This window comes from Dendrobates tinctorius, unplaced genomic scaffold (genome assembly GCF_039654945.1).
Source record: "Dendrobates tinctorius isolate UK_male_01 unplaced genomic scaffold, ASM3965494v1 ptg000296l, whole genome shotgun sequence".
Taxonomy (NCBI): domain Eukaryota; kingdom Metazoa; phylum Chordata; class Amphibia; order Anura; family Dendrobatidae; genus Dendrobates; species Dendrobates tinctorius.
This window is the reverse complement of record NW_027361963.1, coordinates 2622403-2636910: the sequence shown is the minus strand read 5'-3', so window position 1 is coordinate 2636910 and position 14508 is coordinate 2622403. Positions and strand designations below refer to the sequence as shown.

At 47.5% G+C, this 14508-nt stretch overlaps 1 protein-coding gene across 1 annotated transcript in view; it reads left to right on the top strand.

The window, feature by feature from the left end:
- Nucleotides 1-14508, top strand: part of LOC141073089 (uncharacterized) — a 60360-nt gene that overhangs the window by 1068 nt on the left and 44784 nt on the right. The gene's annotated exons all lie outside the window — the stretch shown is intronic.

The window sequence follows — 14508 nt, the reverse complement described above, 5'->3', positions numbered from 1 at the left end:
CTTCCGCTGGCGGTGTTGTTACCACGGTGACCGTCTTCTGCTGGAGGTGTAGGATTTTGCATACCTCCCAACGTTTCAAGTAGGGAAAGAAGGGCAGGGGTTGTGCCGTGCGCAGCGGCAGACTTTAGGCCACGCTCCTGACCAGTGTCGCAGTTCGGTGCCATGGGCCCACCAGTAGCGATGACTTTGGGGGCTTTCACTTTTCACCTGCATACAGATGTTACACTCCCCTCGTTCACAAATTTCCCTCTGTCTCCATTTAATAATAAGCTGTAGAGTTTGGTGAATGATGAGGAGATGCGGCGTTCTGCCAAGTCCTGTCCATAGAGTGGGGATGGGACACCAGATCTGCAGCGGAGCCCACCGGGGGATTCCCCTGTTACCCTACGGGCCGGTCCGAGCCTGACCCTGACCACACCCATTTAGCGCTGCTGATCACTGTTCATAAACAATAATTATAAAGATAAAAAAATAAACTTATTTACAAGTAATGAATTAAAGTATTAATGCAAACATGGTAATAAGCCGCACAATCCATCACAGCTCCGCTCTATGAGGCCGGGGTCACACAGGGGAGAAACTCGGACGAGTCTCACATCTTAACACCCGGCACTGCCGCCAGCACGCAGGAGCGGAGCGCGCGGCCCCGTGTCTGTGGGCGGCCTCCGTGTCTTTCTGCGCAGCCGCACGCTCCGCTCCTGAGTGCCGGGTATTAGGATGTGAGACTCGTCCGAGTTTCTCTCATGTGTGACCCCCGGCCTCAGATAAAAGATCTGTAACAATATTGAGCTTTTGGTTACTGGGAGGAATTAGAGAGTCGCTGACTTCTTGTCCTGCATATCTGCAGAGATCATGAGAAGCATTACCCTCCCCTCTCTCAGCAGTGAGGTCAGGTGAAGCAGAATGACCGGCAGGAGCGTCTGTGACCACAAATCGGCACCGGGCAGAACAGGCAGGTAGTTCACTACTTCTCTGTGAATTCTTAGCCCCTTAAGAAAAAAATACAAAGGTCCTGGATGGATAACCCCAATTACCCAAGATCACATGATTATTTGTGCTGTTTTTGTCCTTAGAGGAGATAATACCTGTCACTTTAAAGGGAACCTGTCAGCAGTTTGGCCGCTATAAGATGCAGCCGCCACCTTTCAGGGCTTATCTTACATTCTAGAATGCTGTAGATAATATTATACTATTATACTCACACGGGAGAGGGACGGTCCTGTGCGGTGTCGCAGGTTCGGGTCCGGTGCCTCCCATCGTTTTGTGATGCCGCCCTCCTGTTGCTTCGTTGCTCCCCGGCATCGTGCTCCTGCGCAGGCGTACTGATCTGTCCTGTTGAGGGCAGATGAAAGTACTGCAGTGCGCAGGCGTTGGGCCTCTGACCTTTCCCGGCGCCTGCGCACTGCAGTACTTTGCTCTGCCCTCAACAAGACAGATCAGTACGCCTGCGCAGGAGCACGATGCCGGGGAGCAATGAAGCAACAGGAGGGCGGCATCGCAAGAAGATTGGAGGCACCGGACCTGCAACATCCATTGGACCAGACCGTCCCCCCGGTTGAGCATAATAAACCTTATTTTTCTTGTCTTTCAGGTCACACCGGGGGCAGATATACAGCATTATAGAATGTATAACAGCCCTGAAAGGCAGCGGCCGCATATTACAGGGCCAAAACTGCTGACAGGTTCCCTTTAAGGGCAGGTTCACATTGCGTTTCTGCTGTCTGTTTAACGCATCCGACTGACAGCAGCAAAAACGCAATGTACCGGAGACGTTAACGCCTCCATAGACTTGTATTCAACAAACGCATCCAAACGCATGCCAAAATAGGCCTGAAATGCACAGGCCATCGCTGACTGCAGGGTTTATATATATATAGAAAGATAGAAGATAGGACAGAAAGATAGAAGCGAGAATGGCGTTACCAGTGTCCCCGCTCTCTCCTGCTTCCGCTGCCGCTCATTAAGCTCATGAATATTCACCTAACAACCAGGAGCAGCAGAGTGAGAGCTGGGACACTGGGAAGATCGAGGAAGCTTTTCTATCTATCTATCATCTATCTATTATCCCACCCTGTGAAGGTTATTAAGGCAGACGGAGCCACTTTGTGCTCTGACCTCATTGTTGCCGGTGTCCGCCTTTCTGGGGCATGCACAGAAGCATGGCTGACTGTACGTTGTCGCCCACCTCAGAAATGTCAGTACCGCCAAATGGGAGGTCAGACGGAGCACAAAGTGACTGTCCGCCTCATTACAGGCAACGGCCTGAAAACCATTTTTCAGGACTTGATACAGAAGCTCCAACAGAGCCACTGACATGTGGCACCAATGAGAAGATCAGAGCATCAGACAGAGTTTATTACATGACAAAGGCTTAAATACAAGAACTGAAATAAATGACGGCACATTGTAATCAGGCACATGACGGTTTTTTTTTAATTCGTTTATTAAACAACAAACAGCTGTAGAGATTTTGTGAATGACCAATGCAATGTATACACGACCATCATAGTATCTGTAAAGGGGGAAACCTACAAGGTTCCATATTGAGTTATTGGTGCAGATCTCAGGGTCACCGGTCCTCACTCTCCTGCGAGGCCTATGGATAATCTAGGAGCAGGTACAGGAACCCGTTATCCGTCTATACAAATGTTTGGCTGTGTATAACCCAGAATGACACATCACAACCAACATATCTAACATCATACAAAACTACTACTCCTACCCTGCTGCCAACCCTCCATAGCACTGATGACATTATAAGTAGAGTTGAGCGAAACGGGTCGAACAATTTCAAAAGTCGCCGACTTTTGGCAAAGTCGGGTTTCATGAAACGAAACCCGACCCTAGGATGAGGTCGGCCACAAGGTCGGCGACTTACGCGCCAAAGTCGCGTTTCAAAAGTTTGTTTAGCGCTCTTTTTCAGCCAATCAGGATCCACGGACACTGTGGGCAACATGATGACATAGGCAGGGGTCGCCACCATCTTTCAGAAGGGCATGCAAGTGATTGGCTTGCTTTGGTGGGCGTCACAGGGGTTATAAAAGGGCGTGCACGCCGACCGCCATCTTACTTCTGCCGATCTTAGCATAGGGAGAGGTTGCTGATTCTGTAGGGAGAGCGTTAGGCAGGGAAGAAGACAAAAAAACTGCTGCTGCTAGCGATTTTGCCTGTGCAACACACCAGTCACTGTGTGTGCAGTGCAAGGGGAGGCTATATTGTGGTGTATCAGTGGTGTTGGTTGTTAGGCTGCCTTCTAAGGCTTCCTGACAGCTGCATTGCTGTTTCCCCACTGCTCTGCAAACTGCTTTTTTAAAAGCAATCCCAATTTTTTTTTTTGTCCTGCTAAGGTACTGAGCGTGCATTTATTCACACCATACAGCGGTGTACGCTCCTCACACAGTACCGTGTAACGGCTGTTATCACAGCCACAGTGAAGCTATCTGTGTGTCACTGTGGAAGGATAAGTGGAGGTCTTGTTCCATTCTTACAGACCTACACTCTAGGGAGATTCCTATTCTGCCCAATTCTACAATTCACTTTTTTCACACCTGTGCCATCGAGCCTGTGACATAGCGCTCTGATATTCAGTGGGCCTCACACAATCCAAAAGTGTCCAGTGTCCACAAGTGTCTGCAGAAATTCAAAATCTCCCTTATCCTGTAGTCACTTTTTTCACACCTGCTGCATCGAGCCTGTGACATAGCGCTCTGATATTCATTGGGCCTCACACAATCCAAAAGTGTCCAGTGTCCACAAGTGTCTGCAGAAATTCAAAATCTCCCTTATCCTGTAGTCACTTTTTTCACACCTGCTGCATCGAGCCTGTGACATAGCGCTCTGATATTCATTGGGCCTCACACAATCCAAAAGTGTCCAGTGTCCACAAGTGTCTGCAGAAATTCAAAATCTCCCTTATCCTGTAGTCACTTTTTTCACACCTGTGCCATCGAGCCTGTGACATAGCGCTCTGATATTCATTGGGCCTCACACAATCCAAAAGTGTCCAGTGCCCACAAGTGTCTGCAGAAATTCAAAATCTCCCTTATCCTGTAGTCACTTTTTTCACACCTGTGCCATCGAGCCTGTGACATAGCACTGTGATATTCAGTGGGCCTCACACAATCCAAGTGTCCAGTGTCCACAAGTGTCTGCAGAAATTCAAAATCTCCCAGAAATTCAAAATCTCCCTTATCCTGTAGTCACTTTTTTCACACCTGTGCCATCGAGCCTGTGACATAGCACTGTGATATTCAGTGGGCCTCACACAATCCAAATGTCCAGTGTCCACACGTGTCTGCAGAAAATCTAAATCTCCCCTGTCCTATAGACACCTTGTACCTTGTTTTACATTACTATATAGTTTGTAGGATTTTGTCTACATTTCTACCAAAAATGAGGAAGGCTGGTGGAACAGGCCGTGGAATTGGGCGGGGGTTGGCAGCTGGTAATGATGGTGTTGGTGGTGGATCTGATGGTAGTGGCAAAAGCAAAATAGGACCGAATGCAGGAGGTGTTGAGCCTGCGTCATCGTCTGGCTCCATAAGGCTTCGAAGGCTTAGTTTTCTAGGAGTTGGCAAACCGCTTTTAATGCCAGAGCATCAGGAAAAAGTTTGGTCTTACATTGCTGACTCAGCCTCCAGCTCTATCGCCTCCTCTTCTGAAGTTGTAAAAAGTAAAAGCACTGAGTCGTCATTGGAGGCTCATGTTCATGAACCACACCTTTCCTTGTGTCCTTCACCACAACCAAGATTGAAGGATGACGCAGGCCATACTACTGATTACTCCATGGAGCTGTTTTCACATACCATGCCTGGATTATCAAGTGAAATGGTGAATTACCCAGGCCAAGATGAATCTGACATGGAGTGCACTGATGCACAGCCGCTGATAGATGATTCTGCTGGTACATTCACTCAGAGCACTACATTGTCCTCGCAGTGTACAGAGACAGATTCTGACCCTGATGAGACTCAGGTGCCCCTTCCCGCACACTATTCCACCATACATGGTGACACAGAGGAAGGTGCACATGACATTGAAGAGGAGGTGATAGATGACCCAGTTGTTGACCCAGATTGGCATCCATTGGGGGAAGAGGGTGCTGCTTCCAATAGCTCAGATGAGGAGAATCAACAGCAGACATCGACATCGCAACAGCTGTTATCTGGCAGGCCCGGAGCACTCCAAAGACAGGTTCCAAAAATCAAAAGAGTTGCTGGACAGCTTGTCCAGAGGGTCAAAACATCACAGCGTGCTAGGCCGCAAAATGTCTGCCAAAGTAGGAAGAGTGCAGTGTGGCACTTTTTTGAACAAAATCCTCATGATCAGGCCAAGGTTATCTGTAAGAAGTGCGCAAAGACCTTTAGCCGAGGGAAAAATCTGAAAAATTTGAATACCAGTTCCATGCTTAGACATTTAACCAGCATGCACTTGCAAGCGTGGACACAACACCAAACCTCAAGTGCCACATGTGCAACTGATCACAAAGAAGGTAGTCAGCAACGCTACATTGTTTCCCCCACTGTAAGCCCACCGGTTAGCACAGCAGCAAATGTTGAGGTGTCGTTGCAAGGCCACAGCAGTCAGGGAATCCCACTGTTATATCAACGAAATACTGAATCTAGGCCATCAGAAAGAACACCAACTCCATCACCATCATCAACCCTTTCTCAGTCCGCCCTGTCCACCGCTACTTCTACCATATGCAGCTCTCAAGTCCAGCTCACCCTCCCAGACACTATGAGTAGGTCAAGAAAGTACTCAGTCTCTCATCCGCGTACACTGGGTTTGAACGCCCACATTGCCAAACTAATCTCGTTTGAGATGATGCCCTATCGGTTGGTGGAAAGCTCAGCTTTCCGCGATCTCATGGCCTATGCAGTACCACGCTATGACCTACCCAGTCGCCACTTCTTCTCTCGCAAAGCCATCCCAGCCCTCCACCATCATGTGAAAGACCGCATTGTCCATGCACTCAAGCAGTCAGTGAGTGGAAAGGTGCACCTCACAACTGATGCATGGTCCAGTCGGCATGGCCAGGGCCGTTACGTGTCCATCACTGCGCACTGGGTTAATGTGGTGGATGCAGGGTCCCCAGGGGCTAGCGGTGGTGGGACAGTGCTGCCCTCTGCCACGGTATAGGAAACAGTTGGCTGTAGGCGTTCCACCCTCCTCCTCCTCCTCCAGAAGCGAAAGCTCGTCCACAGAGCGCAGTCGTACGAGCACTCCATCTGCAGCTGCCACTATTGCACACGAGGTGTCCCCCTATCGAGCAGCTAGTGGAAAGCGTCAGCAGGCTGTGTTGCAGATGATGTGTTTGGGCGACAGACACACCACCGAGGTGCTGGCCGAGTACTTGAAGCGACAAACTGAGTCATGGCTGGGCAGTGTACATCTTGAGGCAGGCAAGGTAGTTAGTGATAACGGACGTAATTTTGTGGCAGCCATAGCCCTTTCAAAACTCAGCCACATACCTTGCTTGGCTCACACCTTGAACCTGGTGGTGCAGTGCTTCCTCAAAAATTATCCGGAGTTAACAGCCCTGCTCCATAAGGCGCGAAGACTGTGCGCGCACATCCGCCGGTCGCCTGTACACTCCGTTCGTATGCAGAAGCTGCAGCGATTGCTCCACCTTCCCAACCACCGCCTCATTATCGACATTGCAACAAGGTGGAACTCCACCCTGCACATGGTGGAGCGGCTGTGCGAGCAGAGGCAGGCCATAATGCATTTGTGGGAGGATACACGGCCAGGCACTTTGAGAGCAGACATGGAGTTGACAGGTGTGCAGTGGTCGAAGCTGAAAGACCTCTGTAAAGTCCTTCAGTGTTTTGAGGAATGCACACGGCTGGTAAGCGCAGACGACGCCATCCTAAGCATGAGCATCCCACTTATGCGTCTGCTCATGCAAACTTTGACGCACCTTAAGGAGCAGGCGTCTGCAGCCAATGTTGACGAGGAGGAAGAGGTGGAGGGAATCCTTGATGACATTCAGCCATTGTCTGCTCAGGGACCTCTCCTGGACGAGTTGGAGGAAGAAGAGGAGGATGCTGATGGGGATGATTACTTAGGGGAGGAGGATGCATCTCGTGGGGCAAGTGAAAATGTTGTCGTGGCAAGGTCTGGTACAGGGTTTGTGCGTGACTGGAGGGATGTGGATTTGCCAGAAAGTGCTCCTCCAACCAGCACTCACAGTGCATCATTGACATCGGGAACATTGGCCCACATGTCAGATTATGCCTTGCAGATCCTAAAAAGGGACCCCCACATTGCCAAAATGATGAACGATGACGACTACTGGTTGGCCAGCATCCTGGATCCACGCTATAAAGGCAAATTACAAAACATCATGCCACAGGACAACCTTGACCTAATATTGGCTAATAAACAAGCAACTCTGGTAAATCGGTTGCTTGAGGCATTCCCAGCACACAGCAGCGGTGATGGTTCTCACACGAGCCGTACGGGCCGGGGGCAGCTTGGCAGAGGTGTTCATGGTGCACACAGCAGAAGTGGCGTTGGAGACAGGGGTTTCATGACAATGTTGTGGACTGATTTTTCAAGTACCGCTCACACAACTGGTAATACAGCATCGATGGAAAGTGACAGGAGACAGCAGTTGTCAACTATGGTTACAAACTACTTTTCCTCCCATATCGATGTTCTCCCACACAGGTCATTCCCCTTTGACTATTGGGCTGCTAAACTGGACACCTGGCCTGAATTGGCACAATATGCCTTTTTATCATAGAATCGTAGAGTTGGAAGGGACCTCCTGGGCCATCTGGTCCAACCCCCTGCTCAAAGCAGGATTTGCTAAATCATCCCAGTCAGATGTCTGTCCAGCCTCTGTTTGAAGACTTCCATTGAAGGAGAACTCACCACTTCTCGTGGCAGCCTGTTCCACTCATTGATCACTCTAACTGTCAAAAAGTTTTTTCTAATATCTAATCTGTGTCTCTTCCCATTCAGTTTCATCCCATTGCTTCTAGTCTTTCCTTGTGCAAATGAGAATAAAGTTGATCCTTCTACAATGTGACAGCCCTTTAGATATTTGTAGACAGCTATTAAGTCTCCTCTCAGTCTTCTCTTTTGCAAACTAAACATTCCCAAATCCTGCAACCTTTCCTCATAAGACAGGGTTTGCAGACCGGTCACCATTCTGGTCGCTCTTTTCTGAACTTGCTCCAGTTTGTTGATGTCTTTTTTAAAATGTGGTGCCCAAAACTGGACACAATATTCCAGATGAGGTCTGACCAAAGAGGAGTAGAGGGAAATAATGACTTCACGTGATCTAGACTGTATGCTTCTGTTAATACATCCTAGAATTGCATTTGCCTTTTTTGCTGCTGCATCACACTGTTGACTCATATTCAGTCTGTGATCTATTAGTATACCCAAGTCTTTTTCACATGTGCTGTCACTTAGCCCTATTCCTCCCATTGTATATATGCTTTTTTCATTTTTATTGCCCAGATGTAGTACTTTGCATTTCTCCCTGTTAAAAACCATTCTGTTAGTTGCTGCCCACTTCTCCAGTTTATTTAAATCTTTTTGAATCCTCTCTCTCTCTTCTCTAGTATTAGCTATCCCTCCTAGCTTTGTGTCATCAGCAAATTTAATCAGTTTACCCTCAATTCCTTCATCTAAATCGTTGATAAAGATGTTGAACAATACAGGGCCCAGGACAGAGCCCTGTGGTACCCCACTTGAGACATTCTTCCAACTGGATGTGCAGCCATTTACGACCACTCTTTGGGTCCGATCACTAAGCCAGTTATGAATCCACCTAACAGTTGCCTTGTCCATTCCATACTTAGTCATTTTTTCAATAAGGATTGTATGAGAGACTTTGTCAAATGCTTTGCTGAAGTCAAGATATACTATATCTACAGCATTTCCTTGATCCACCCAATCAGTGATACCGTCATAGAAGGAAATTAAGTTAGTCTGACATGACTTATTAGTTAAAAACCCATGCTGACTCTGTTTAATCACTTCATTCTTATCCAGGTATTGACATACATGTTGTTTAATAATTTGTTCAAAGATCTTTCCTGGTATAGAAGTCAGACTCACCGGCCTATAGTTGCCTGGGTCCACCTTCTTCCCCTTTTTAAAGATAGGAACAACATTTGCTCTTCTCCAGTCTTCTGGCACTTCTCCTGTTCTCCAAGAATTTTCAAAGATTATGGAGAGGGGTTCAAAAATTTCTTCTGCTATCTCCTTCAGTACTCTGGGGTGTAATTTATCTGGACCTGGAGACTTGAATTCATTTAGGTTAGCTAAGTGTTTCCTCACTATCTTTCTGTTTATAGATATCCTGGATTCTTCTATTCCCTTAATAGGACAGTGAATAACAGTTGATGTTGCATTTCCTTTCTGAGAGAAAACAGATGCAAAATAGGAATTTAAAAGTTCAGCCTTCTCAACATCCTGTCTTACCATTTCATCATTTTCATCCTGTAAAAATCCTATAGCATCTTTGACTTTGCTTTTACTTTTGACATATCCCCAAAATCCTTTATTATTGCTTTTGACATCTCTTGCAAGCCTCAGTTCATTTTCAGCTTTAGATAATCTGATTTGTGCCCTGCAGGTTCTGCAGACAGCATTATATTCTTCTTTAGATATGCCTCCCTCTTTCCATTTTATAAACATTTTTTTCTTCCTTTTTAGCATGTGCTTAAGTTCTGTGTTCATCCATCCTGGTTTCCTTAAATGCTTTCTATTCTTCCCTCTTTTCGGAATTGTTAACAACTGTGCTTTGAGAATTTCATTTTTCAAGATTTCCCATCCTTCCTGGACATTTTTGTCTTTAAGGATATCCAGCCATTGGATCCCTCCAATTCTCTTTCTGAATCCCTTAAAATCTGCCTTTCTGAAATCTAACCTTGATGTCTGAGTCTTCACAGGTCTTCCACCTCTAGTAATCCAAAATTCTAAAATAGCATGGTCGCTACCTCCTAGGGTCCCAGCCACTTTTACCTCCTCAACCATTTCCTCCCTGTTTATAAGGATTAGATCCAAGGTAGCAGTTCCCCTTGTTTTCTCCCTTACCTTTTGGAAGATAAAGTTGTCAGCAAGAGAGGATAAGAATTTCCTTGACCTGTTAGTTTTGCCTGAGAGAGATTCCCAACAAATGTCTGGATAGTTGAAATCTCCCATGACAACTATGTCATATTTTTTGGAGAACTTGGCCATCTGATGCATAAAGAGTTCATCTATATCTTCGGCTTGCACAGGCGGCCTGTAGTAAATGCCTACAATGGTGTCCTTTCCATTGTTCTGTCCTTGTATTCTTACCCAAACAGTTTCCACAGAACTCCCAGTCTCTGAAGCTTCAATCTCTGTGCAGATATACGCGTTTCGAACATACAATGCGACACCCCCTCCTCGTTTATCAAGTCTGTTTCTTGCAAATAAGTTGTATCCTTCTAGTCTTGTATTCCAATCATGTGTATTGTCCCACCAAGTTTCAGTGATTCCAATTACATCATATTTCTGTTCCTGTGTTAGTAGTTCCAATTCTCCTTGTTTGTTGCCCATGCTTTGTGCATTAGTATAGAAACATTTTAGTTTGTGATTGGTTTCTCTTTCTCCAATATTTTTATTAATTAGATTCTTTCGTCTTTGTTCTTCCTTTCCACTTCTAATAGCAGAGTTCTCAATAGCATTTGTCAGGTGTATGGCTTTTTCTGGTCTTTTGCTTCCCTTCCCATGTTGTTCTAGTTTAAAGCTCTCCTTACAAGTGTAGCAAGGCGACTTCCAAATACATGCTTTCCAGTCTTCGTAAGGTGCACCCCATCTCTAGCAAGTAGTCCATCGTATAAGTAGTTCACTCCGTGATCCAGAAATCCAAATCGTTGCTGACGGCACCATCGACGTAGCCAGTTGTTCACCTGCAGAATCTTATTCCACCTCCTTGTTCCATGGCCATCCACTGGGAGGATGGAAGAGAAGACCACCTGCGCTCCCAGTTCTTTCACTTTCTTGCCTAAGTCTTCAAAGTCTCTGCAGATGATTTCCAGGTCGTTTCTTGCGGTGTCATTTGTCCCCACATGTAGTAGCAGGAATGGGTAGTCATCTGTAGGTCTGAAGAGTCCTGATATCCTGTCAGACACATCTTTAATTTTTGCACCTGGAAGACAGCACATTTCTCTTGTAGTTATATCCGGTCTGCAGATAGCGGCCTCTGTTCCTCTCAGCAGGGAATCCCCCATGACCACCACTCTCCGTTTCTTCTTCACAACATTTTTCTTTCTCCATCCAGGAGGACTCTGAGGGCGTACAAGGTTGCTGTTTGTTGGCAAAGTCTTATCCTGATGTATTTCTTCATCGTTTTCCTGCGTGAGAGCCTGGTACTGGTTCCTGAGCAGTATGGGTGCTGACTGCCTCCTGATCCTCCTGCTTCTCCGGGTCACATGTCTCCATTCCTCTGTTTCTTCAGGTGCACTTCGAATTTCTTCTCTTTCTGTAACATGAAGAGATAATTCTGCTCTGTCCAAGAACTCTTCACCTTCCTTAATGATCTTCAACGTAGCTAACCTCTCTTCGAGATTTTGCAACTTTTCCTCCAACAGGGACACAAGCTTGCATTTGTGGCATGTGAAGTTTGGCTTTTCCACTGGTAAATCTGTGAACATGTAGCACGAAATGCAGCTCACCAAATGGCTCCTGGCCTCTTCCATCTTGAGATTTCTTAAAAACGATGAAAGATGAGCCAAATTTCGCGCGCCTATCGGCGCGCGGTTTTTCCAATTTCCTCTTTTCAGCTGCAACTGCCAAAACCCAGTGATCGTTGAGCTCGCGGAGACTCTTCACTTATCCCAGAAGGCACTGGGAATATGCAAATGATCTCCTCAAGACTCTTCCCCTGGTTTTCCGATTTCCTCTTTTCAGCTGCAACGGCCAAAACCCAGTGATCGTTGAGCTCGCGGAGACTCTTCACTTATCCCAGAAGGCACTGGGAATATGCAAATGATCTCCTCAAGACTCTTCCCCTGGTTTAGACTCTTCCCCTGGTTTACAGGAGCTCGTTTGCCCAGCTGCAAGTGTGCTATCGGAAAGAGTCTTCAGTGCAGCTGGATCAATCCTGACAGAAAAAAGGACCCGTCTGTCAACCCAAAATGTGGATGATCTAACCTTCATTAAAATGAACCATGCATGGGTTTCCAAGGATTTTGTCCCACCTTCCCCTGATGACACATAGGGTGACAGAAAAATGGCTTGCTTTGGTTCACCTCTTCCTGGGACTTGACCTATTTTGCCTTTTGCATCAGCTGAATTTACAACATCAACATATGCCACTTTCTAAAACTCCCTAACTGTGCTGCCTCCCCCCCCATGGCCGGGGTCACTACCTAGTGCACGACACCGTGCGAGTGCCGTTGCCCTGGACAGGTGGGTAGGCCGACTCTTGGGCGCGGGCACTGGCACAGGGTCCCTCATAGTGCAATGAAGTGTCTCTGACGGTGGTGGTGCACACCCGCCGTCAGACACACCGCCGTACTATGAGGGGCCCAGTGCCAGTACCGACGCCCACGAGTGGGCCCCCCTTGCTTGGGCAGGGCCCCAGCATTTGCAATCTTTACCTCTCCCTGCTCCTCCGCTGTGTAGTCTGGGCCGTCAAATCTATACTGTGCCTGACACCGTCTGAGCCTGCCTCCTGATGTATAGACATATATTTTGAATGTGTACGCTATCCATACATGTTATCCGGCGATAAGGTACCCTTTCTCACCTTTGTGCAATCACTTGCAAGCCATACTGTGCCTGACACCGTCTGAGCCTGCCTCCTGATGTATAGACATATCTTTTGAATGTGTACGCTATCCATACATGTTATCCGGGGATACGGTACCCTTTCTCACCTTTGTGCAATCACTTGCAAGCCATACTGGGCCTTACACCGTCTGAGCCTGCCTCCTGATGTATAGACATATCTTTTGAATGTGTACGCTATCCATACATGTTATCCGGGGATACGGTACCCTTTCTCACCTTTGTGCAATCACTTGCAAGCCATACTGGGCCTGACACCGTCTGAGCCTGCCTCCTGATGTATAGACATATCTTTTGAATGTGTACGCTATCCATACATGTTATCCGGTGATACGGTACCCTTTCTCACCTTTGTGCAATCACTTGCAAGCCATACTGGGCCTTACACCGTCTGAGCCTTCCTCCTGATGTATAGACATATCTTTTGAATGTGTACGCTATCCATACATGTTATCCGGGGATACGGTACCCTTTCTCACCTTTGTGCAATCACGTGTAACCCATACTGGGCGTGAGAACGGCTGGCGAGCTGTTAAGCAAGCTACAGCACCTGTGGTTTGCACACGTAAGTTTTTCATTTTTTTCAGGATTGACGGTTAGGCCTAATTCCGGAACTGCGGTTGACCTGCACTTACTGGGAAATCATCGTTCGCGAGTAATAATTGTAATCAGTGATCCCCATCACTAACGTTGTTCAGCGGGTTATCTGCACCTGTAAGCGACAAACGCTGGCCTTTTCAGTGTAGCGCACATGCAGCCACGGACATGTAAGGGCATGACACACCAGTTATTGGCCAATCTCATGTGCCAGAGCCTCACGTGTCCCTCTAGTAAGCCGGACTCGGACCGCGGGGCATGACGGAGTCTCGTTCGTTAACGGAATTAAGCTTGCAATGTGTGCATCTGTTCTGTAGCTGGCATGGTTGAGGTTGCCCGTGTTGAGTCAAATTACGCCGTAGGCTCCACTCCTGGTGGTGCCCTTCTGGACATTCCTTTAAGGTTCAGCTTTGCAACCATACTGCCCACGTAAAACAAACACTTTGCCTTCATGAACGCTGTTTGGAGGGTCATGACTCGTGGGAATAACGCCGCCCAATCAGTTAACCTGCTAGAGAGATCCTTCGTTGCTCCCAAGCATGACAACACACTCCCTAGGAGGAAGGTAATGCCACTGTGGCGACCGTACTCCTGGGGGCGACACAAGTGCACTGATGCCCAGCCACTGCTCGATGAATCTGCTGGTACATTGACCCAGACCACTAAATTCCCCTCGCACGCTACCCGGCCTGAATCTGACCCTGATGAAACTCAGGTTACCCTTCCCATATACAGTTCCATCTTACACGGTGACAAAGAGGAAGCTGCAGATGAAAGTGCAGGTTCGGCCCACCCGCCATCAGACACACCACCGTACTATCAGGGGCCCTGTGCCAGTGCCGTCGCCAACGAGTGGGCCCCCCCTGCTTGCTCAGGATCACAGCACTTGCAAGGTTGAAATACTGTGCAGTGAGATGGAAGCTGGGGACGACGAGGAGTCCAGACTAGTACAGGGATTCCCTAGCGAGGAGACTTATTTGATTGTTTTCAATGTTGGGACAGCAATTTTTGGGGAGCACTATACTCTGGAGAATGATAGATGGGGCCCACCATACACTGGAACATTCCAAAGGTGGACATCAGACACTGGAGCAGCATTTACAGGGCCCATTATACACTAGAGCATTA